This window comes from Balaenoptera acutorostrata, chromosome 1, assembly GCF_949987535.1.
Source record: "Balaenoptera acutorostrata chromosome 1, mBalAcu1.1, whole genome shotgun sequence".
Taxonomy (NCBI): Eukaryota; Metazoa; Chordata; class Mammalia; order Artiodactyla; family Balaenopteridae; genus Balaenoptera; species Balaenoptera acutorostrata.
The window spans coordinates 108826938-108849261 of record NC_080064.1 but is presented as its reverse complement, the minus strand read 5'-3'; the positions used below and the strand labels follow the sequence as shown (position 1 = coordinate 108849261).

At 45.1% G+C, this 22324-nt stretch overlaps 2 non-coding genes across 2 annotated transcripts; both read right to left on the bottom strand.

The window, feature by feature from the left end:
* Positions 1–73, bottom strand: TRNAV-AAC (transfer RNA valine (anticodon AAC)). Its single transcript has one exon. It is a non-coding gene; the product is annotated as a tRNA-Val (tRNA).
* A 22131-nt stretch (positions 74–22204) lies between these two features.
* TRNAN-GUU (transfer RNA asparagine (anticodon GUU)) lies at positions 22205–22278 on the bottom strand. The gene has a single exon. It is a non-coding gene; the product is annotated as a tRNA-Asn (tRNA).
* Positions 22279–22324: the final 46 nt, after the last annotated feature.

Genomic DNA, 22324 nt, shown 5'->3' with positions numbered 1-22324 from the left:
TGTTTCCGCCCGGTTTCGAACCGAGGACCTTTCGCGTGTTAGGCGAACGTGATAACCACTACACTACGGAAACAGTGCTGAAGGTTATCAGCTATATCCATGAAAACCAGAGGTCCTGCCACCAGTATCGTGGTCACCAACGTTTTAAAGTGAACAATAAACCGGGAAGCACCAGCGACACCTCAAGCGAGAAGATTGTGACTCCTGAGAGGCTCTCGCTTAACTTCGGGATCCTGCATCCAACGCAGTTTCTCCAGTTCCACAACTAAGCACCCGAGGGCAGGAGTCGCCGCTGCTGACTCCCCAGCTCCTGGAATTTCCACTGGTTCTTTAAAATAGATTCTCTACCGTTGGTGAAAAAGACTGATCCTGTCATCTATTTTCTGAACAGTTAAAACGTATCACTTTAAGTTCCTACCTGATAACTTCAATATCTCAATCATCTGTTGAGTCAACTTCCACGTTTCCTTGCTTCTGTTCCTTTATAGTCCTAGAATATTGTGACTGAAGGATGAACCTGTTGTGTGAAAAATCATATATAGAGTCATGATGTTATCTTTGTGTGAAGATTGTGCACCCTCTCCCCCAGCAGGCAGCAGAGGGGAAGATCGCCTCAATCCAGTCCTTGACTGAGCAGATTTGCAGGGAAGTCTCAGTCCATAGCTAGTTTGCTCACAGTGCCGTGCTCTAGACGGCTAGGGCTCCCACCTGAGACCTTGAGGTGTTTCCTTGGGTCCTGCCCCTTGCGGAATTCTGAACTTGCATTTTTATCTCCTTCGTACCATGATGCTGGTGGAAATTCCACTCTCTTTCAGCCACACTCTGCTTGCCCTCATAGCGTCATACACGCACATGGCTTAATTTGCAAATGTCTTAAGGGGAAATCCTGAAGCAAGCATCCAGCACACTCTTCAAGCCACTCCAGGATATTGGCTCCTTAAGTCGGAATACGTGGACAGCTCCACATTTCTTTCTTTCTTCTCCTTCTTTTTCTTCTTCTCATCTCCCTTCTCTTCTTCCTACCCTGTCTTCTCCTCCCTTTCCCCCTCCCCTCCCCTCCTTCTCCCCTCCTCCACCCCTCCCCTCTTCCTCACCCTCCTCCTCCTCATTTTTTTGCTCACCAGATTTCTGACACTACTTAGAGCATTGCTGTTTTCCCTGACCCTCAGCAGCTGCCCTGTCCCCAGCTTCCCAGTCGCTTGTGCCTTGCCAAGAACTGGCAAATGCCCTAAGGGGAAAAGGTAGAGAATCAGTTTCGTTCCAATGAGCTTCTCTCTCTCTCTCTCTCTCTCCTTCTCTCTCTCTCTGGAGCTGATCCTGTGGGTCCTCGCTGCATAGGTATTTCTCCAATGACCTCAAACAGAATTTCTTTAAGCCAGACTTTATTTGGTTATTTTCAGGGTGAATGCTGCTTTGCTACAAACACTGCACCATAACCGAGAGAGGAAATCTTCTACAACTTCCAGATAAAGTATATTTCCCTCCTTTGATTTCTTACAAACAAAACAAACAAACAAACAAAAGCAACCAAAAAGACTGGGTCACTGGTACATACTTGGACTTTTCTTATAATACTTAACTGACTGTATATTGAAAGTTCTTGCTGGAAGCATGTGCAAAATATTGTCTACCGTGAGCTAAACAGTCATCATGCCTGTCCAAGGTCCAAGAAACTGATGAAGTTGGATCCAGTCCCCCATTGCAGTTAGATCACCACTTAGATCAACATCAAAACCAACCACTTTTCCAGTTGGTGATCACTAATATGGGGCAGAAGAGATCAGTTAAACCATTAAACACTCATTTATCTGGGGAATGTTGAAAGTCAGCAGTGGTACAGTTAGAAGTGGAAATAATACCAGATTTCTCGGAGCTTCACTGTGTGACCAGCACTGTTCCTCGGGGCTTTACTGTGCAAGAACTTATTAAGTCCACATAACAACCCTAAAAGATAGTGTAGGATATTACCACCTCCTTGTGGCAGACGAGAACACTGAAAAGCTGAGCTACCCTTTTAAGGGTCCCACCCCCGTGACAGTGAGAGCCAGCACTCAGACCCAGGCAGTCTGCCTCCAGCGCCCTTTCCCTTGGCCACCATGCTCAGGGGTAACTGAGAAAACTTCACTAAGATTTGCATCCTCTCCTTCTTGTTCAACCTCCAAGATTTCAAAGAGAAAAAGAAGATTGAAAGGAAGGCCTACAAAACACTCAGAACCAATTAATACAATGAAGAAGAGAGAGACTAAACAGAACCATTTAGTCTTCCTAAGAAACAGACTCTATGGCTCTGGGGAGGATGCAATCACATCTCCAACCAGATGTCTTTATGGGCCTTGATTTTCCTGATCTGAACTAGGGAGTTCCCAGAAAAAGGTGATAGTGCCTTCTGTGTTCAAGTTGTAGAGGGAACAGCTAAGCATTCCTGCCTTCTTGACTTCAGGCGAGAGGAAGCGCTCCTCGAGGGAAAAGAGGTAGGGAGGACATCCCATAGAAATCAGACAAAAGCATGCTTTTCTAAGTTCATTAATGAACAGATCACTTTCATATTTAGCTATATCCATGTATCTTTATCATTGATTACCTGATATTTTTCATGCTTTGATTCACCTTTTTACTTGGAAAATTTATTTTTAAAATTAATTACTTCTCACTACCACAACTGAAATACCACTATGAATTGCCACAAGCAGGATGTAATTCTAAAATTAAATACAAAGAAAACAGGTGTTATCATGGTTAATAGCAGAGGTAATAAGCAGAGCTCGTGAGTTAGCACAAACATTCCCTGGAGGTCTGGGCAGGGGCAGCCTTTAGAGCAATCTAGAGCAGCACTGGGGCTGGAGAGACCAATGTGAGAAAACCCTGGTTGTGCCTGGTTTACCACTGCCCTATAGTAGCCCTTAGGGTATGGAATGCTTCTTCTTTTCCAGCCGAGGGAACCACTAAAGTCGTCCTCTCAATCAAAGTTCAGAGACCACATAGAGATCAGTACAGACCCAGGAGCTACTGGTACGAGGGATGAACAAAATGGACTAGAATGAATCGAATGTTGAGTGAGAAGTCAGGACCTTGAAATTTAAAAATCTTATGTGTACTGACTCGCTAGATGAATGACCTAGATCTGCATTATCTAATACAGTTGCCACTAGACACACGTGGCAACTGAGTGCTTGAAATGCCGCTAGTGTGGAGATGTTGAATATTTCTTTTCTTACCTCATAATATGTAATTAATTTAAATTTAAATACTCTCATGTGGCTATTGGCTACACTATAGGACAGCACAGGTTAGAGAATAACCATTATACCATAAAATCATCTGCTTTATTTCCCTGTAGCGATAAACAGATTTCATAAGATCTCACATCTAATAACAATTCTGAATGCCTTTCTCCATCTGCCTAGATAGAGTTGAATGTCAATTCAGCCGCGGGTACTCCGGGGTGGGGCTGGCTGTGCAGCTGCCTTTGCTTCCTCATCAGATCCCAACACCTTCACCAAGAGAATAAGAGCCTCAGCCAGTCCTGCTCTCTCACAGAGGGGTCTCAGCTGCTTGGCTAGTCCCACAGCTCTACCCAGGTGGTAGAGCTTCCCTCCTTTCCTTCCACGTTTGATTATTATCGCTGCAGTACTGTGCAGGCGCCTATGTTGTATACTGCAGGGATTTCCTTGTTTTGGAAGGCTGCTGGGACGAGAGTAAGGCAGTCATGTCAGCAATTGCGGGACAGTGGTCGAATTTTTGTCCCATCCCCAGGACACTGCTTTTGATTCTCCAAAATGGAGATTTACTGAATTTTGCAAAGCTAATTTCTCTATTGCACAGGCAAGACTGAAGAAGTAGTATTATTCCTGAGTAGTAGTCCATTGCAGAGATATTTTCCAATTTCTTTATCATTCTGCTGATATTGGGCATTTGGGTTGTTTCCCGTTTGGGCTGTTATGAATAAGCTTCTATGAACATTCTTCTTATACGTGTCTTTGTGGGCACATTACTCCCCCAGCCACCCCCCCCCCCGCCCCACTTCCATTTCTCTTGGTTGAATACTTAAGAGGCATGGTGGAGATTTAATTTTATAAGAAACTGCCTAAATGTTTCCCAAAGTGGTTGTACCACTTTATAGTTACACCAGCAATGTATGAGAGCTCTGATTGTTGACACATATTCTCTCCTTGACCAAACGCTACGTCAGGCTCCTCTGAACTCTCTTCTCAACTAGGTCTTGATTCTCAGACTTCAGAGTTTGTGTTTGCGTTGTCCAATTTTAGCAAGAATCCTGCTAAGTCATTTTAAACAGAACCCCCCCCCAAGATAGTCTCCTCCTCCTCCTCCACCACCATACCCCAGCTGATGCTTGATCACTTTGGCCAGCATTCAGTAAGAATCCCTTAGCTTGGTTTAGCCATAATCTCCCCTTACTCCTGATGTTTCCTCTTAGTAATGTTCCATTCACTAACCCTCACCGTGCTTCTTGGCTATAAATTCCCACTTTGCTTTGTTGTATTCAGCGTTGAGCCTGATCTCTCTCTCTGTCTTTCCACAAAACCGCATTGAGGTAGTCCCCCTGCGACATATAACGCATATTTCAGTGAGTTCCACAAACAATGCGTTGAAAGGAAAATGGGACCGATCTGGGGGTCACACCTACCCGGCTGCCCCTGAGTGTGTGACATTCTCAACAGTATGTGGTTGTTTTGTCTAGTTTCCCCCACATCTAAAAATCTTCACTTTAAAACCTCCCAGCAATCGTTTGCTTTGCTAAAACTTTTAAAGTGGTCTTACGCTAAGTAAGTGCATTAAAAAGAATCCTAACTGTTGCATCCTTGGAATCCATCAAAAGACAAGGGAAAGAGGTTCAACTGTTCCCAGTTCAAGTGCTGCCCATCTGGGGAGGCGGAGGGGCTGCTTACTCGCTGGCCGCCTGGCCAAGGTTGTCGGCTTTGGCGCCACCTGCTGACGAGAACTCGACTCACCTTCACCAGCGCCGGGAGGACCGGGTCCCTGCGGACGCCGACCTCATCTTCAGGGTGCGTTTAGCTGAGGAATTCGCATAGGATTTCTTCTTTTCCCTTAATCTGTTTTCTTCTCTCCTTCTGTCTCTTCAAGACCGTTTTTGGATCCTGAGTGGACAGGACTTAAAGGAGAGGCTGCCCTTCTACTACCTGTGTCTTCCTGCCCGGACGTTACTGCCCGCGAGGGAGAACGAGAGGAGCCGGGAGGGCAGCGGGTGCCCGAGAACCACAAAGTCGCCGCGTGCGCCCGCGCGCACCGCGCCCCTGCGTCTCGCGGGCCGCGGGCAAATTGAATCAACACCGCCGGAAGCTTCTCCGCCGGCGCCACGCAAGGTGCGGGGCTCCCGACCGGCGAGAAGGGACCCCGCTGAGGCGGCCCGGCCCTGCCCCCGGCCCTCGAGGACAGGCCCGGAAGAGGCCGACTTGGACCGGCGGAGCCGAGAAAAGTCTCAAGCGCGGCCCGGCCCCACGCTCCCGAGGTTAAAGGTCTCAAACCCCGAAGCCTTGGCGGACCGAGCGTCGTGAGTTGAATCAATCTCCACGCCTTTATCAGGAGAGTCGAGGGCCAAAATCAGACCAAGAAAAACATGCGTGGATCAAAGTGCGCAATTAATCAAAGAAAAAATACGATTTTGTGACAAATTGGAAGTGTGGTGTGAGAGCAAGACCGGCGTAAAAGAGAAGTGTGTTTGGTCTGAGCATACGGATCATCAACTAAGGCGGGAAAGAAAGCTGCAATTGCCGCAGGTTTTAGGGGAAAGACCAGGAATTTCGTTCAGAGCCCTGGGGCCTTCCTTGAAAGCCTTTTCCACCCAGGCCGTCCCCGTTCCCGCATCCGTCGTCCTTTATGATATTGGAGATCCTGGGTCTCACTCTGGGAGCCTCCCGTCCCCCGCCTCCTTTTTCGGAAGACAAAATTCCAAAGGTTTGCACCACTCGAATGTTTGCTTTTCAACTATCAGTCAAGGTCCTGAAGGCATCTGGACCACACTCATCAGAGGAGTAACTGACCAACAGCAGTCCTCTGATGTGCTTGAACTTCTGACTAACGAATTCATTCAACTCAGTTCTCTGGCAGCTGGGATGGAGGCCCCTAAAGATCCCTCTAGGGAAACTCGCTAGAGGAACGTTATGGAACTTAGGCTTGGGGAATTCTTAGTAGTCAAGTGTCAGAGGTGTCATTGGAGCACCTGACCTTTGTACAGGCACAGTTTTGGATTCCAGACCCCAGGTGGGAATTTGTAGCCTTGAGGAGGAACTGGATACTAGTTGCAGTTCTGGTCCAGTTGGTTCTTTCCACACCCCGCTCCCAAACCACGAGGGCTCTCAGTGTAGTTGGGAGCTGTGCTGTCCCCAAGTCCAGATATGGTGGTCGCAGAACGTGAACTATTGGGAGTGTTATGAGCTTGCACCCAACCTTGAATTTAGAACATCGCTAGTTCAATGGCAGTATCTGCGGTTTCATGTGCAGTACCCAGTTTTGACTCCCGGCCAAGGTATGTGTTTGCCATTCACTCTGCCAGAGTTTATTTTCTGCCTCTGCAGAGCATGTGTGGGAATCTTTACTGTGCATGCAAGATTAGAAGAGTCACCCTTTTTACTACCTCTGCTGGACTGTTTATTGCACAGGTAAGTCTGTTCCATGCAGAGATCTAGCAACCAGGAGCAATGATGCTGTCAACTGAAGAAACTGTGGAGAACCCAGCCGTGATTTTGGAATAAAAGATATTCAAGAGTTTGTCTAAACAGTAGCTTGGCAGCCTTGGGTGCCAGGTTGTGATCCTGGAGGGATTAGTGCTTGGCCTGAGGTGTAACAATCGCTCCTCCAGGTTGTATATTCCATGGTGGGAAGTCGGTTGTGGGGTGTTTCTGTAGTGTGGAATATTTGGAAATAATCTCCTTGGCATATTCACCTACACCACTGGCTGATCTAGACAAAGCATCCTCAGGTCACTGTTTAACCCTGATTTGCAAGCTGGCCCTTGGGCTGGTCACTGGTAGCTTCTCAATGTGCTGTAGGGATGAAGGAAGTGAACCTCCAGGAAGGAAAGTAGCCCTGGGGTGGGACATATCCATCCAAAAGTGGCTGAGATGATAGAGGCCATGGCCTCAGGGGTGCACGGAAGGGCAGGGCTTGAATGTACTAATCTATTTATTGCTGACAGGAAGCTTGAGGAGGGTACTGGGGCTTTCCAGGTAAGTGGTGTTCAGAGTCTAGATATATCAGGAGCCTGTGTCTTCCAATCACACCAGGAGCCTGTGCTCAGCACCCCGCCCTCAACAGTGTCATTGGCTCCAGAGAGCCATACACATGTGAGAGAAGAGAAGAGGCTGAACAAAGCCCTGGCAGTTGTGTCCCCCAATTTAGACAGATACAGTAACCTGCAAGAAGACAAGGATGGTCAAAGGCAGTGGGAATCCATCTGAATCTGTACAGCACACACTATAAATGCATTTTTGAAGTTGTCAGTGAATGTATGTAGGTAGCAGTAATTATGAAGCTGTAGGACTGAGGAATTTGTTTCTTTGCCTGTGGCTCCCCCAACCTTCAAGGCCAGCAAAGCCTCACTGAATCCCTCACAAGCTTGGACTCTCTCCAACTCCCTAGTTCTGACCTCTTGACCCAGATTTTAAAGGGTTCCTGTGATTAGATCAGTCCGCCTGGATAATCTCCCCATTTTAAGGTCAACTGTTTTACCTCTGCAAAGTACCTTTTGCCATGTAATGTAACATAATTATGCAAATAGTAGCCATAAAGAAGCTGGAGTGGCTATACTAACACCAGAAAAAATAGACAGGAGACTTTGCAACAATAAAATGTTACCAGAAGGGCTTCCCTGGTGGCGCAGTGGTTGAGAATCTGCCTGCCAATGCAGGGGACACGGGTTGAGCCCTGGTCTGGGAAGATCCCACATGCCGCGGAGCAACTAAGCCCGTGAGCGACAATTACTGAGCCTGCGCGTCTGGAGCCTGTGCTCCGCAACAAGAGAGGCCGAGATAGTGAGAGGCCCGCACACCGCGATGAAGAGTGGCCCCTGCTTGCCGCAGCTAGAGAAAGCCCTCGCACAGAAACGAAGACCCAACACAACCAATAATAAATAAATAAATAAAAATTTAAAAAAAATGTTACCAGAAGCAGAAACTAACACACCATTGTAAAGCAATTATACTCCAATAAAGATGTTAAAAAAAAAACATGTTACCAGAGATAAAGAGTGATATTTTGTAACAATAAAAGGGTTAATCCATCAGGATGATGTAATAGTTTTAAACACAGTGCATCTAACAGGGTCCCAAAATACATGAAGCAAAAACTGACAGAATCAAAGGGAGAAAAAGACAATTCAACAATAATTGTTGGAGACTTCAATACCACACTTTCAGCAGTGGATGGAACAACCAGGCCGAAGAGCCAAAGGAGACAGAAGATTTAAACAATGTGACCTAACAGACACCTATAGACACTCCACCCAACAAGAGCAGAATAGAATTTCTCTCAAGTGCACTGGGAACATTCTCTAGGAGACTATTCACTAAGACATAAAATAAGCTAGAATACATTTAAAGGGATTGAAGTCATATACAATTTGGGACATCTCACACACCAATACTACAGTCTAGAAGCAGGGTGGCAAGCAGGTTGGGTAGTCTGTCCTCCTTCCTTCACTTTGTCATGAATGTTCAGTGGCACTTATGGAGGTGGCCGTGGTCCCACATGTTATGTGTAGGCCATCGGCCTGGAAAAGCTAGGCAGCTGAAGAGAAGAGATAGATATTTCAGGGAAGTTGCCCTAGTCTCAGGCTCACAAAACCAGGGACGAATTGATACATAGGAAGTAAGCAGAGGTCAGGGCATCACTTTCTGTCCTGCCTGTCTGTGCCTCTCTTTAAAACCTCAGCTTCTATGTCACTAGATCCCACTGCGCAGGAATGCTGTGGGTCACCACCAACAGCCCTAGACCCATGATCTTGATGTTTACTGTGCTCTGGCTGAGAATACAACCACAGGTCAACAGCTTTGGGTCAACACAAACTATCAGTCAGAGTTCTATGAAAACTGCTCTGGGCATAAGGAACAGCATTCATTTCCAAGTCATCCCAAATTAGGGGGCCACTGCACGTATTGAAAGAAACATATATAAAGTACTTCAGTGACTTTGACAAGTTGGAAAGAAACCCTGTGGTGCTAGGATGACATTTACAAGTGACAAGCACAACATCTTATATACAGATTAAAACACAAAGCAACCTACAGGAGAAGAGGAGGGCAGGACTGGAGGCAGGGAGGTTAAGCCTGATTTCAAGTTTAATGAGAAGCCTACATGCTTTCCCAGTGAGTGTAAAGAAGCCACCATAACACTGGTCTCCAGCAAGAAGGTAAATAAGAGACTATCTGGCCGGTAATCCTTATAAATTAATTATGCACACACGGAGCACAGTATTATACTCAGGATTTTTTCCCCACAATATTAAAATGGTGTGGAAAAAACTAGAGAATCAAAGAAGAACACCAAGACTATCTAAAAGTTTTCAATTTTTCTTTTTCTTTTTTTGAAATTTTAAAATTTGTGTAAGGGTTGACATGTAGTATTCATTTATAATTTAAATTTTTTTCATATTTATATTATCCCTTTTCTCTTTTTAAAGTTTATTTTTCTCTCCTTTTTTCTTTGATTAAATTTTCCAGAAAGTTGCCAATTTTACTGTATTTCATTATTTTTTTCTCAAAAGAACCAGATTTTAAATTTTATTTCATTTTTCATTCTACTGCTTTTCTCTTTACTGACCCCTAACTTCTTTTTATAAGAGCTTTGAGATATAATTTACGTATACCAAAAATTCACCATTTTAAAGTTTGTAGTTAAGTGATTTTTAGTATATTCAAAAAATTTTGCAACCATTCATCATTTAAAAATTTTTTGCTTTATTATTTTCTCTTTCTGCTTTCTTTGAAGTTGCACACTTTTGTTCCTTTTCTTGCCAGTTAGGCTAATACTTCCTCTTTATTCCTTTAAAAATAATAAAATAATTTTGACTGTGTATTTACCCCCTTAATATAACTAAAAGTTTTCAATTTTTCTGTAAGAAAAGTGTCTTCATGATAGTCCTTAAAACAATGAAAGAATTTGGGAAAATCTCAATTCCTTGATGTTTTCTATGCTTTTAAGAATAAACAGTACAAAATAATCTTGAATTTTAGAAAGAGACAGGTCTGTGGTTTCAGTACAAGGTACTGAGAGTAGCTGCTGAGGGGGTGTCCCCATCAGTGGTGACCTTCAGAACAGACCTGGTGGCCTTGAGTATCAGTGTTGCCTAGGCAACTAGAAGACAGGGGCTCCCAAGATTCCATGACAGCCCCACCTTCCATTTTTGTTACTGCAGCTCCACATGGTTACCTGGCACACTGGGTCCTCCCTCGGGCACTCTTGTCAGAGCCTGACCTCTGAGCTTTGGCATCTTGTGCCTTGTTTTTGTGGTTAAGGATTCTCAGTTGTGGAATGCCAACAAAGTCTGGCCTGAACTAAGTAATGAATTACATCTGCATTCTTTACACCTGTTTAAATACATTTTTTCACTTAATGAAACCTTATTGAGATATAATTTACATACTATAAAACTCACCCAATATAATTGTACGCTTCAGTGATTTTAGTAATTTACCAGGCAGTACAGCCATCACCAGAATCCATTCACTTGTTTTTAATATATTATTTGTTTGGGTTTCTTCTCCCTAGGTTTTGGCTCTACTTCTTCCACCATAAGCTTCAGCATGGCGGTATCTCTCACCACTTTCTCTGGTCCAAGAACAGAAATGAGCATCCTGGAAACCAACCAGTACTTGTGCTCCCAGCTGGAAAAAAGCAAACAGGACTTTTGAGACCTCACAGAGAAATTCCTCATGTCCCAAGCTACTGCCAGGTGCAGAAATACAGTAAGTCTTATGGGTTCACAGTCACCAGAGTGATAAATGATTGTCCATATTCCCTCCAAGCACCTAAACACCCTCCAGACTTTCTTTTCTCTTCGTCAAACCAAATAAAATAAATCTCATCCTTACTACACTCCTAGAAAGGTGGATGTGGGTAGTTTACCCTAATGTTGCAGAGGATGGAAACACTGAGGCACAAAGGAGTAAAGTTTGCAGTGAGATTGTATGGAGGAATAGAGGCTAAGATCTCGGTTCAGGCACTAAACTTTCTTTTCTCTCCCAGGAACAGGTGTCAGATCCTTGTTGGCTTAAACATGTCAGAATTTAATTCAAACTTTTAAGAGTACCCATTTGCAAAGCACAGTTCTAGCTGCACTCGGGGAGAAAGAAGTGATAGGAGACCCCACCTACCTTAAAGGAGTTTAAAGCTCTCTGTTCCCAAGTGAACCGCAGATATCTGGAGGTGAGAACATCAATAACAGAGAGTGGAGGGGTGGAGCTGTAGTGACTGAGGAACACGGGAGCGGGGGCATGAGAGGGACAGGGATATAAGGGGAGGATTCTTACTGATACTGAAATTGAGTTTGCTTTCAAATTTCTACCATTATTTTTCAATAAACCAATGGAGTATAAAATTTTCTATCCAACTTACTGACATGGGCCGAAAAGTAAAAATTAAAGCCTACTTGTCAAAGAAGTGAAAAGACAAGCTTTGGCGTATGGGAATGTAAGGTTTTTTAGTTTCAATTATTATAATCATAACACAGCTTTTTTTGAAACTGCAGAAGAAGTAAGGTATCATCCAACATCTTCGTGTAAAGGTAATACAGTGCAGTGATTAAGAGCATGTACCCTGGCGCCAGACTTCCTGGATTTAAACCCAAGTTGTTTATCTTCTCTCGGCCTCAGTTTCCACATCTGTAATGGTAAGAGGACTAGTATCTACCTCCTCAGGTAGTGGTGATGATTACAGGATGATAATTCTCGAAAATCTACTAGAACAGGGCCTTGGCAAACACTGTGTATTAGTTCTGTCTCCAGACTAACACAACACCTGCTAGTATTTGAGCATATGTCTTTCAGACTTTTTCCCCTTCATACACATTTTTACATAGTTTGTATCCAGATAAACTTTAAAATCTTTGAGGGACTTCCCTGGTGGCACAGTGGTTAAGAACGGGTTCAAGCCCTGGTCCGGGAAGATCCCACATGCTGCGGAGCAACTAAGCCCGTGTGTCACGCCTACTGAGCCTGCCGGCCTAGAGCCCATGCTCCGCAATGAGAGAAGCCACCGCAGTGAGAAGCCCGCACACCGCAGTGAAGAGTAGCCCCCGCTCACTGCAACTAGAGAAACCCCGCACACAGTGACGAAGACCCAACACAGCCAAAAACAAATGAATAAATAAAAATTTTTAAAAATCTTTGAAATATTGGGGGATTATGGACAGTCTCAGTGTGGGACAACTGTCAGCCCTACAGTCCTTGGAGCCTTCCCCAAAACACGGGAAATTCCTACTGCATGCCCCAGCTTAATATTCTACTTAAGAGGCTGCAAGGCTTGGTAAAGTTTTGGAGTCAGAACTCAGGGTATGTGAATTCTGACTTTGCTACATTCCAGTTGAATCATCTTGAGAAAGTTATTTTACCTGGCTGTGAGCTTCTCTTTCCTCAGCTGTAACATGGGGAGGAATCAAATGCCACATAGTTGGGAGGCTGAGGAATCAGATGTGGAAATCCCTGCATAGAGCCTGGCACCGAGGTTACATCTGTCCCCGGGATGGACCCTGCCTCCTCCCTTGAAGGCAGTGACCGCAGCAGCCTGTCCAGCTTTCCCCTGAGGCAGCATCTCTGTTTCCCCAGAGTGCGAAGCATTTAAGGACATCACTGAATCTGTGCTGGAGGAGGAAGTGCTGTTTGAGGAGGGGGAGCTGGCAGAGAAGATGAGACCGGCTGCAAGGCTTGGGTAAGGAGGAAGCTGTGTGGGAACGTGTGTGAAGTGGGGAAGCCCAGGCTGGTAGAATAAAGAGCAAATCTGTGCAAGGAGAAGGGCAGAAATGTACACAGCAGGCCCAGAACTAGACAAAGACAGCCTGCGGGGCTGTGGGAACTGGATGGTGGACTAGTTAGGCCTCTGGATTCTCCCTCAAATACTATATGAATAAAATGGAGACACATGCCTGGGTTGGAATACTAGCAATGTGGCTTCTAGCTGTGTGACCTTGGGCAAATGTACTTAACTTTCCAGCATCTCAGTTACCTCAGCTACCTCATCTGTAAAACGGGGCGGGGATGGGGTGGGGTGAGGAACCCTAAAGCTGGGCCTCTCGGGAGCCGCAGTTTCCTCCGCTGAGAGATCACTGGTGGTTCCAGGTTCATTCTTTTTTTAATTTTATTTATTTTATTTTTTTTTTATTTTTTTTTTCAGGTTCATTCTTTAGTTTAAAAGGTTGGTGACTAGGATAGTGGTGGCAGGAACTGAGCTTTTCATGGACATAGGTTTGAACTCTTACATAGCTGATTGTTTCCGTGGTGTAGTGGTTATCATGTTTGCCTCACACGCGAAGGGTTCCCGGGTGGAAACATATTTCTTTTCCCTGACATTTACATTCCCATTCAAGAAACTAAAAAGGGGGGCAGAAGGTGTGAGACAGCGGGCAGACCTGCATTTTCCTTGGCCCAAGATACTTGGGAGGAGTTTCGTTACTACCTGAAAGCCTAATCTGCACTAGGAGCCAGCCCTCCTTTCTCTGCTGAGTCATATTGCAGACCAAGCCACAGCCAGTTAATCCAAGGAGGGCACAGGAGAAGACCGACTTCGGGGTACCTTTACATTCGGAAATCCCCTCACCTCCTCCTCTGGCGCCTAAATCTCCGCTACACGCTGACATGTATCATGTCTCTGAAAACCAAGTAGTAGTACATCCCCCTGAAGCACACTTGGCTTTCCCTCACCCCAGCACACGTGCGGAACAATTTGATTTGCGTGACAGAACAAAAGAGACCGAATTCAACTCTGCATCGGGGGCTCGAGCCAAAGACCCAAAGATGAAGAACGTCAGGCTCTGCGAACTGAGCTGGTCGCGGAGGAAACGGAGCCAGTAAATGTACCATTATCAGGAGACCCTCCAGCGTCATGTCAGAGATCAGGAAGCAGATGGATCCGCTCATCACCCGCTTAGAAACAAGTCTGCCCATGACTCATAAGGAACCTGAGGTTCAGAAAGAGAGCGTAACCTCTCCCCAGACCTGGATTCCGGGTCTTCCCCTCACTACCTGCGGCGCCTGCTGTTCTCCCGCCTTAGATGACGCCAACTCCAGCTTCCTAAGGCTCCGACCAAGAGTTGTCTCTGACGCAGCGTTTTCCTCAGACCCCACATGCAATTAGTTAGCACTTCGTGTTTGCTTCTCGGTCCAGGTGGACTTTGGCCTACACAGTCCCTCCCTTTCGCGACTCTGGACTTGGGCAAACGACTCTCCTGATAAAGGCGGGGAAATCAGTGTAACGCTCGGCTCCCTCACCCTGAACCTCGGATGGGGGCGTTGGGTGACTCTTGCGCTTTTTCCTGGGCTGCGTCCCTCTTCCGGGCCTGTCTTCGAGGCCAGGGGCGGGGCCGGGTGCCCTCAGCGCACTCCTGTCGCCGGCTCTGGAGCCCCGCGCCTTCCCTTGCGGCTGCAGGGAGGCTCCAGGGGCCGCCTGATCGGGTTTGGGGGCCGCAGCGGCGCGGGTGTGTGTTTGTGGTCCCTCGGGGGCCCGCTGTCCTTCAGCCCCTGTCGGGGAAAGGACGATCGCCCCCTCGTCCTGTCCACGTGGGACAGCAGCGCGCCGGACGCGACCGAAAGACGGCGAATCCGTTCCACTGGCTGCGCGTGGGAGGTGAAAACTGGAACTTGGAGGGGAGGGAAAAGGGGGGAAATTTCATGAAATGTCCTGATCTAAAGCTATTTTCAAGTCCGCCTCTTTGGGGACTCAGCCCTCCAGCGCTGGCGAGGATGTTGCAGTCCGGTCGCACCCTCGACGGCACTTGGAGTCGACGCGGAACAAGGCAGAGCCCCACGGCTTGGGGGTCAGTGCGCACGCTGCCCGCGCCTTCCTCGGGGTCGGAGCACTTGAACCTCACGTGTGAAGGAAACGCGGTGACCGCCACACTAAGAAAGAAGAAAAGCAACCGCTGGAGAAAATGGCACATGCTTCCCCAAACTTGTAAAGCTTTACTTTTAAAGGAAACCAGACAGGGAGACACAGACACACAGACAGACAACATTACATTAAAGTCTTTCAGCAAAAAGAAAGTCTTCTGCCTGCTGGCCGTGTTCTGTGAGGTGAACACGAAACCCCCTCCAGACACCGGCTTTCTGGGAAAACCGCCTTTACCTCTTTGTCTTCCTAGGTTAAAATTCGCTCTCCATGACCTGTTGAACTGGAAAATTGTAAAAGGCAAATAAAAGACGTTTCAGACATTGTAAAAGGTAGAACAAAACTGTTCCTCAAGAAGAATGTCAAGTACGATGAGGGAGGAATGAACAACCGTGAGATCGGCTTGGACCGCGCCTGCGTCCTCCGCGGCTTTCTGCTGGGCCTGGTCTTCAAACGAAGTCAACACAGGCCGGGAAGCGCCGCTCGGCCTGCGTTGATGTTCCATGTTTTTCCAACAGCCAAATGACCTGAGACGTCAGCCTTTGCTACGGTTCCTGCTAAACGTGAAAGTGTGATTAAAGTACTGGACTTAAACTAGACGACTAGAATAAGCCACAGCGGCAGGAACCTGAGGAAGCCCCTTTGCCGGGAAGGACGCCAGAGAAGAGCTGCTGCGAAAGGGTTTTCGAGGAAGGAGCTCGCGGGTCAGGCGCAGCAGAGCAGAGGGGAGGGAGGGGAGGGAGAGGTGTGGAGGGAGGGGAGGGTGGGGAGGGAGGGTCCTATGGTTCCCGGGTGGATTCAGAACATCGATCATTTCTGAGAGCCGAGTGCAGTGAGCACCCGCGCTTTGAAAAGGGCCACAGAAGAGCCGGTCCTCACGCAGCCCTGGAGAGGCTGCGTCCACACTGCTGGGAGGCGGGGTCTTCTGAGGCTCAGGCTCACCTAACCCCCGGCTCCTGGGGCTTCCGGGAGCTGGAGAGTCCGCGGGGGCGACCCCTGCACTCGGTGCATAGCTGTGTGTTGGATGCGGAATCTGGAAGTCAAACTGCGGGAGCCCCAGGGACCTCGCTTCGGGGGAGGCGAGGAACCCTAAACTAGGGCTTCTTGGGAGCCGCAGCCTCCTTACCTGAGGGATCGCCTGTGCTCCCAGGGTCCTTTCCTTTCAAAAATGTTTGTGGCCAATGGTGGCAAGAGGTACAGTTCTTGAATGTGTCTTTAGGGCCTGTGGTTCAGGTGGTTTTCCTAGTACAGTGGTTATCACGTTCGCCTAACACACGAGAGGTCCCCGCTTCAAAACCAGGCGGAAAGAGCTTCTATTTTTTTCCAGAGTTACAGTCACATTTGAAAAACTTTTAAAAAGGAGGCTAGCGGTGTGGGGAGCAGCTGCATTTTCGATCCCCAAGAAACCTGGGAGGAGTTCCGTGACTACCTGAAAGCCTACTCAGCACTATGAGCCAGGCCTCCTCTGTCTGAGTCACTTTGGACACCAGGCCACACCAGTTACTCCAAGGAGGGCACAGGCCAAGGCCAACTTCAGGTTACCTTTACGTCCGGAAATCCCCTCATCTCATCTGGCGCCTAAATCTCCTCTACACACTAACAGTGGTATTATGGCTGTGAAAACCAAAGAGTTCATCCCTCTGGAGCACACTTGGCTTTCCCACACCTCAGCACACATGGTTTGCGTGACAGAACAAAAGAGACCGAACCCGGCTCTGCACCGGGGGCTGGAGCCAAAGACGGGTAGATGAAGAACTCCACTAATTGAGTCACGGCACGAAAAGGAGCCCGTGCAGGTGCCATTATCAGGAGAGCCCCCGGAGCCAGGTCAGAGATCAGGAAGTAAACGGATCTGCTCATCACCTGCGGAAAACCAAGTCAGCACCTGACTCATAAGGAAACCGAGGTTCAGAAAGAGAGCATGACCTTGGCTCTGCCGCACACAGCGCTAAAGCTAGACCAGGATGGAACCCAGCCAGTTACCCTGCGGCCTGGCCTCAGAGCCCAAAGCGTCACCCAGGACAGGAGAGGTGAAAGGTGATGAGCAGCAGGGCAAGGGCTGGGAGCCTGGCACAGCTGCCTTCAGCCCTGGGCCGCTGGGAATCGCCTCCTTTCCTGCTCTAGGGGTCTCAGGAATTTAATTTTTACTTTCACAGTTTCCACCTGAAGACACTAAGTCGGACGTTTTGCGTGGCTCCCTGGTGGTCTAATGGTTAGGATTCGGCACTTTCACCGCCGCGACCTGGGTTCAATTCCCGGTCAGGGAAGTGTCCTTTCGCTGACATCCTGATTTGTAGTTATGTATTCATTCCATTGTGTCACTCCCCAAAGTGGGGCTCTGATAGAGCCTCTACACTTTGAGGATTCCGGTGGATAGCGTCCAAGGTGCTTTTTACTGAACTTTCTTGCTGAAATGTAACTCTGAAGAAAAACCAAAAAGTTTAGCTTTACTGTATCATAGAGATAAATTAGTATGTACCTAGTGTGCTAGGTACAAGAAAAAAAATTCAAGTTGATAGTAAGGATAAATCTCGAATACTTTTAACACTCTAGAGAATTCTAATAATTAACATATGATTGTATAGAAAATGTTATATTTCTAGAGATGACTCCTTGTATGCATCACACCAGTTTAATAATTTCGGTCTAAAAACTACTTTATGTTGTTTTACAAATATTACAATAATATGGAACATATGGGTAGCATAGTACTCTAGTTTCACAAGTCCTGGATTTATATTCTCTTCAAAATTCTAATAACATTGAACTGCTTAAATTTTTGTACTGGTTTTACTTGTTTAACAAGAAATTTTAAATCCAATAAATATTTAAGTTTATGAAATTTAAAATCATGTGTTCCAGTAAATTAAATATACCATATAATATATTTTAAATGGAGATTTAGTATTATAATTCTAGAAATCATAGTAACTTAATTATTTCACTTACAATTTGGGGTATCATTTACTGTATGATTCCAACATGCATTTCTCTATTATGTGTCAGCTCAACTTTTGATTTTAAGGTCTATTTTTATCTTTAAGTTCTTTGATTGATATTAAATTAATTGATGTGTGGTCTTTGCCTGTATAATTTATAATTGAGATAGAAATGAGAAACACTGTTCTACTATGATGCTGCCTTGTATTTTTATAGATTAGAGAATGGCCATATGTGAACAGGTTGAGAGGAGGCTCAGGTAACGTTTATGGGAGGTTGGTGACTGTGGCCATCAATGTAACTGCAAGAATTGTAGAACACATGGAATATCTGCTCTAGGAAGTAGGGAGCTGTCACTGAAAGCCTCCTGTTTTCCTAAAGTGCTTGTTTATTTAATAAAACAATGTTTCTGGTTCTAGGTTACCTACCTCTAGGCCTGAAGTCATCCATCTTACTGTTCTTCATTATGCTTCTCTTGTCTCTATCACTTCTAGAGCCCCTAGGCCAAGGTGGGCAGATAAGCCTGGGAAAAATTGCCAGGAACCAATTATGTTCCCGCTGCACTGCCCTTTTCGATGCCTCCAGATGTGGGCTCCACAGGCCAGAGACCTCGAGTTGGCTCACGATGCAGCATCTCTCTCCCTCTCCCCCCATAGCAAGGCCTGGCATCTAGTAAGTGCCTAATAAGTGCTCAGTGATTGAAGGCAATCTAGTGCAATGTCCTGGAAAGCTGAAAAGGAGAAGAAAGTAGGTAGATTGGTGGAGGCCTAGAGTATGAGGGACAGAGAAAGACAGACAAAGACACACACTAAGAGAGTAGAGAGAATGTCCAAGAACTAGATTTAGTGTGTAAAAGCCTAAGAGCTCATGTGTGCTCATGAGATTCAACAGAAGAACCCAGGGAAGGTCAACCAATAACTCTTGGCATCCAGGTCTGCACAAGATGGATTGTCAGGTGCAGAATCCTGTTGGTCACGGTGATTTGTCTCAAATTGGATAATTTTTGCAGAAACAGCCAAACACTGTCAAGGAATCATATAGAGACAGTCATTAGCATGCTAACACAGCCTTGAATAAGAGGGTGACCAATCATTAGATGTGTGCATCCAAGATGCCAAAAATATATTCATGAAGAAAAGGGAAGAAGAATAAGTGTCTGAGACCGGTGTTTTTTCCCCCTCCTATCCATAAACTGTCTAGTATGAAGCAATTGGAAGTCATTCTGGTCAGTCTTCTCTGCACCTGAATAAGTAGGTCACCACCAAAAATAATTACAATTATTGGAAGACTTTCTAAACATCTTGCAAGTTTAGCTGCTGAACATGTGCAATAACGTATCTCTGAGTAATGTCCACATTGGACTTTTGTTGTACCTCTGGCTTAGTTGAATCAGGAGGGCACAACTCCCCTTGTTAGAGTGTCATATAGATGTATACAAAGTTCGTTGTGATGGCAAGAATATGAAGAAAAAAGCTCTTTCATGGAGCTGGAAAAATGGGAATACAAATTGGCACACCTGCTACTGAAATCAAACTAGGAACACATAAGGAGATGCCTTCAGCCTCTGACAAAGGTGGAATGACAAAAACCAGATTTACCCTCCTGCCTGAAATTTCACCCTCCCCTCTTGCCTGCCCCCAAAGGGAAAAAAAAAGGCAAATACATAATGTCAGTTTTCTAGACACAGAAAATCGGGCAACAGAGAACAGCAATCTCTGAGAGATGAGAAACAAGCTGAGTCCTGCCATTGGCCCACATTAATGCTTTCAGAGAGTTTCCAGGTTGGGCATGAGGAGGGCTATCTGAGACCAACTCCTTAGATTGTGGAGATGAAGCTGAGTGTTGGTGGAGAGCAAAGCAGCTAGAGTTCATAGGACAAAGGTCCAGTGATGAGAGAGAGAGAGAGAGAATCCAAGGATATGAAAGAGTCTCCCTCAAGTACTAAGCAGAGTTCTGATAAGAGCATGCTTGTGAAGAAATGCCTGAGACCAAGAAAAGAAATTTTTGAAAAGATCATGGAACAGTGCCTGGTGTTTACACAGGACAGGCAATTGTACTCACCACCACCAGCCAGACTAGACTACTCATATAATTCATGAGCCTTTGGGAAGAACACTCAGCCCTAGAATAATCAGTCCTAGACTGACCTACCTAAAAATTCATAAAGCAAGATCCAAAGAGATCAAACCATTTACAAGTCACCTAACTGTACTCCAAAACAAAACTCAAGAGAATTCACAGGAATACCAAAATAGTATCCAGAAGGGAAATTTTGACAATGTCCAGCATCCAAGCAAAAAAATGCCGGGCATGCAAAGAGGCAGGAAAATATGATGAGAAAGGAAGAATATAATCAATCAAAATTGCACCAGAACTGACACGATGTAAAAATCAGCAGAGAGGAGTTTAAACAGTTATCATGACTATGTTACATATGTCCAAAGAGTTCATTAAAATTGTGGAACATACAAAAATGGCAAAAAGCAAACCTTAGAGATGAAAACTATAACATCTGTGAATCAACAACAGATGAAACATTGCAGGAAAAAAGATTAGGAACACAAAGCCTTGAACAACTGAAAATATCCAAAATGAAACTCCAGTTAAAAATTTTTTTTAACTGAACATAGCATCATTGAATCATAGGGCAACTTTAAAAAGTCTAATATAGGAGTGTTTGGAGTCTCTGAAAATACCAGGAGAAACTTTTTGAAGAAACAATTTTGAAGAAACATGACAGAAAATATTCCAATCATAATGAAAATTATAAACCTGCCGGTCCAGGGAGCCAAATGAACCCTGAGCACAAAGAACATGAAGAAAACCATACCTAGTCATATTATAATTAAACTGCTCAAATCCATTGAAAAAGAAAATAAAATTCCCCAGTGCAGCCAGAGAGAAAAGACACAGTACATACAGAAAACAAAAAGATTATGTCACATTTCTCATCAAAAGCAGTGGAAGTGAGAAGACAGTGAAGCAACATTTTTAAAGGACTGAAGGAAAAAAAAAGTCAAGGTGGAATTCTATGCCCCCTTCCCTCCCCCCCAAAAAAACTCTTTGAAAAATGAAGGTGAATGACAACATTTACAGACATACAGATGCTGAAAGACTTCATCACGAGCAAATCCATAATGCAAGAACTGTTAAAGGAGTCCTCCAAGAAGAAGAGAGCTCACATCAGATGGAATTCTGGATGTACACAGAGGAATGAAGTCCTCTATAGCACAGGGACCTATATTCATATCCTGAGATAAACCCTAATGGAAAAGAATATGAAAAAGCATATATATATATATATATATATATATATATATATATATATACATATATATATATATTTGTATATATATATATGTATATGTATATATATATAAACTGAATCACTTTGCTGTACAGCAGAAATTAACACAACATTGTAAATCAACCACACTTCAATTTTAAAAAATTTAAATAAAAAAACCAAAGGAATGAAAGGACAAGAGACATAGTATCTGCATGGGAAAATATATGATTTTTTATTATCAATTAAATCTCTTTAAAAACACGGGAGAGTTTAAGGAAAAGTAATAACCTTGAATTTGTGGTTCATAACATATGCAAAGTAAAATGCATGACAACAAAAGCATAAAGGCAGGCAAGCAAGAAATGTGAAGAGGTATGACATCACTTGAAGGCAGGCTGTGGTAAGTTACAGATGTCTGCTCTAAAGCCTAAAGCAATCAATGAAATAACAAGAGAAAGAGTTATAACTAGTAAGCCAACAAAGGCGAGAAAATGGAATTATATACAAAACCATGTATAAGCTATAATAGAGTAATTGCTCTTCCAAGATTCTACCCTATAGCCATGTGTACAAGAATGATGACTGTAGCATTATTTGTAATAGGAAAAGCATAGTACCAAATTAATTGCAAAAGTATATGGAAAGGGTTAAATAAAGGCTAGTACAAACAGTGTAAGAAACTTCATTGGTAAAAGGAGTTTACAGGGTAAAGATGATGAGTCTACTCTTTCGTGAATTCTGAGATTCCCAGTGCTTTCCTCCAGAGATCCTCTCTGAGGCTCAGTGATTATCTGGACTTAGGTCCTCCTGTGTCAGGGGGCAGGAGCCTAATAGTGGAGCATGGGAGAGGATGCGCAGACTAGAAACCTTGGTACATCCTTTACATTCTAAAAGGGTGAGAAGCGTCCCTGGGTGGGCTCGAACCACCAACCTTTCGGTTAACAGCCGAACGCGCTAACCGATTGCGCCACAGAGACACGAAGAGCCCTCTCTCCTCAGGCCCACAGAGAGCAAGCATGCCTA